Here is a 2,925-nt window from a genome sequence, read left to right as displayed (position 1 = left end):
CAGGGTTTAGAGCTGTTGTGCATAGGGTCGCTATGAGTCGGAAACGACTCGATGGCACATAACAACAACAACAACAATATCCCTTTTAAACAGTCCTCTCCCTCATCTGTTTCCATGCAGTATACAATATTTATCCCTTCTTTCTCAGTCTCCCCCCAACCCCTATTGTTGGGGAATGTTTGGGAGGAAGGGAGGGACTCTGGCCAGGACAGATCACCTAGCTATGGATAAGTGCAAGCCTCCCAACGGCCTTTAATACAGGGTAGAGAAAGCTCGCCTGTGTTTAGCCATTCCAGCCTGAGAAAGCTTGCCACCTGGAAGACAGCCACTGCATCTGTTGAGCTGGGGAGTGGTCCACATGAGGCTGGGGTTCTTCTAGCCAATCCGCATGTCCCTTGTCTGCAAGCCCACCCTATCCTGTCTTCCTGTTTACTTGCTCTTATATGATTGTGCTGCAGCCCCCAGTAAAGTTGAGCTGGATTGACTCTGAACGGCTCCTGGAGTGGTGTGTCTCCATCATGCTTACTCTCATCAGGGCGTCACAGCTCATTGCTGGCAAACAGACAAAGACACCCTATGTCAGTCTTCTTTTATAACAGTGGTATTATTCCATATTTGTCTTTTTGTGACTGAGATATTTCACTCAGCATGACTACAAAAAAAAGGAACTCATAAAATATTACACAAAATGTGTGACCCACCCCCCCATCTTTTTTTGATGCTTCCTGGATCATTCAAGGTTTACCCATAGCATCTCTAAGTGTTGGAACCTGAGGCATGACTTTGTTTTTCAGTTCTTTCATCTTGAGAAATGTCAGGTGGGTTCTTCCCTTTTTAGTTTCCAATTCTAGGTCTCTGTATATTCTGTTATCATTCAGGGCTCTTGTTCATAGGGTCACTATGAGTGGTCACTGACAGTACATAATCACAACAACAATGTCATTGTACGATTTCCACTTCTTCCCTGAATCCTCATTTCCATTCATTCCTTCACCCTACCCTTTGCTGCCTTTAGGACTTCATGTTTAGACAAATGCTGCTCTCTTGATTTAAATGGCTGGTTATTCTAAGAAGTGGGGTGGGGAACTCTGGGGGCCTCGGCCACAGGGAATTGTGCTACTAACCCAAAGGCCACCTCTCTGTGGCAGTTCGCCTCCACAGGCAGCTCTACAGGAGAGAGATGGGTGATAGCCTCACAAACACAACACAGACTCCACTATGAATCCATTTTCACTTGGGACCAAGGAGTTTGAGTTGGATTTTATTATAGGACCCACAGCCACCCAGGTGCCAAAGTTCCCCGCAGGCCTGTCAATTGTTTGCCTGAGTATTGTTTTGATTTACAACCTCAGAACCCTGGTGAAGGACTGCTTGGCATCAGAATCAACTCCATGGCAATGATGTGTATTTGAGTGAGTAAAGGACAGCATGTGTGAACGTGTGACAAAGCAGAAGGTCACAGAAGAGGGAAACCCTTGCCGAGGCCAACTAGCTCCCTAACTGCACCAAGGGACTCAAACCCGTCAAAGAGATGGTGCAGGGCAGGGCAGCGTTCCATCCTAAGGTGTCAGAGTCAACCCTGCAGCAGTAACAACAACAATTCATGTAGGACCTTCCAGGAGGTTTTCAAGGCTGTAACTCTCCTGGGAAGAGGTTGCCCATCTTTCTCCTGTGGAGCAGCTGAAGGATTCAAACTAGCAGAGGGCATCCTTTGTGTTAGTAACAACACTCCCCGTGGGTAGACTGCCAGAGTGCACTAGTCATGGATACATGTTGTTGTTATTGACTATGACTCATAGCGACCCTGTGAACAGCCAATCTGAACCCTGTCCTCTCCTGTGTCATCTCTGACACACTTGAGCCCATTCCTGCAGTCATCGGGTCAATTTACCTGGTTGAAGGGCTTCCTCTCCTTTGCCACCCCTTCACCTTTCCAAGCATCTTGTCCCTTTCCAAGAAATAACCTCTCCCAGCAATATGTCCAGCGCTGGTGAGCCTACCGGTTGTGCTTTGGTGGCCTAGTGGTAAGAAGCTGTGCTGCAACCCTGAAGGCACATGCTTCGAATCCACCAACAGTTCCACAGGAGAAGCATGACAATCTCCTCCTGTGTGATTTACAGTCTCTGGAAACCCACTGGAGGGTCAGTTATAGGTAGGTTCTGACTTGATGGTACACAACAACAAAAACAATAAGCAACATGCCAAAAGTATGTAAGATAAAACTTCATCATCTTTGTCTCCAAGGAGTGAGTGAGTGTGTGTGTGTGTGTGTGTGTGTGTGTGTGTGTGTTTCTCACACACATGCACACACACACGCATTTGAGAAGGTGGAGGGTAAGAGAAGACCAGGAGAATCCGCAGTGAGGTGCATTAGCATGGTGACTTCAACAATGGACTGAAGCACAGCAGACGTTGTGAGGATGGCAGAGACAGGCAAGGTTTCCAACTGTTGTTCGGAGGGTTACTATGAGCCAGAGCTGACTCCGCGGCCCTCGTTGACATGACGGAACCCAACAACAACAACATGGTAAGGAGTTGTGCTGCCAACGCAAAGACACATGATTCCAATCCACCAACTGCTCTGCAGGAGAAAGATGGACCGTCTCCTCTCACGCTCAACAGTTCACAACAACAACAACAGCGGCACATATATAAATATGGGGGAGTATACCCACAAGTGTATGTCTGAACACCTACTACTTGTCTGTCAGTTTACCACAAAGTGGTGGCTTGCATGTTTCTGTGATGCTGGATGTTGTGCCCCGAGTATGTCATATACCAGCAGGGTCAGCAATGGTGGGTAGGTTTGAGTAGAGCTTCCACACCAAGAAAGATTAAGCAGCAGACTAGGGCATTAAGGCAGACGATGTTGGAGAGTGAGAGAGTGAGAGGGAAGAGGGGGGTAAAGAGGGAGGGAAAGGGAGA

The sequence above is a fragment of the Elephantulus edwardii genome, unplaced genomic scaffold, assembly GCF_000299155.1.
Source record: "Elephantulus edwardii isolate Elephantulus edwardi_28Jun2011 unplaced genomic scaffold, EleEdw1.0 scaffold00035, whole genome shotgun sequence".
Classification (NCBI taxonomy): Eukaryota; Metazoa; Chordata; class Mammalia; order Macroscelidea; family Macroscelididae; genus Elephantulus; species Elephantulus edwardii.
Note: the sequence above shows the minus strand (reverse complement) of the source record.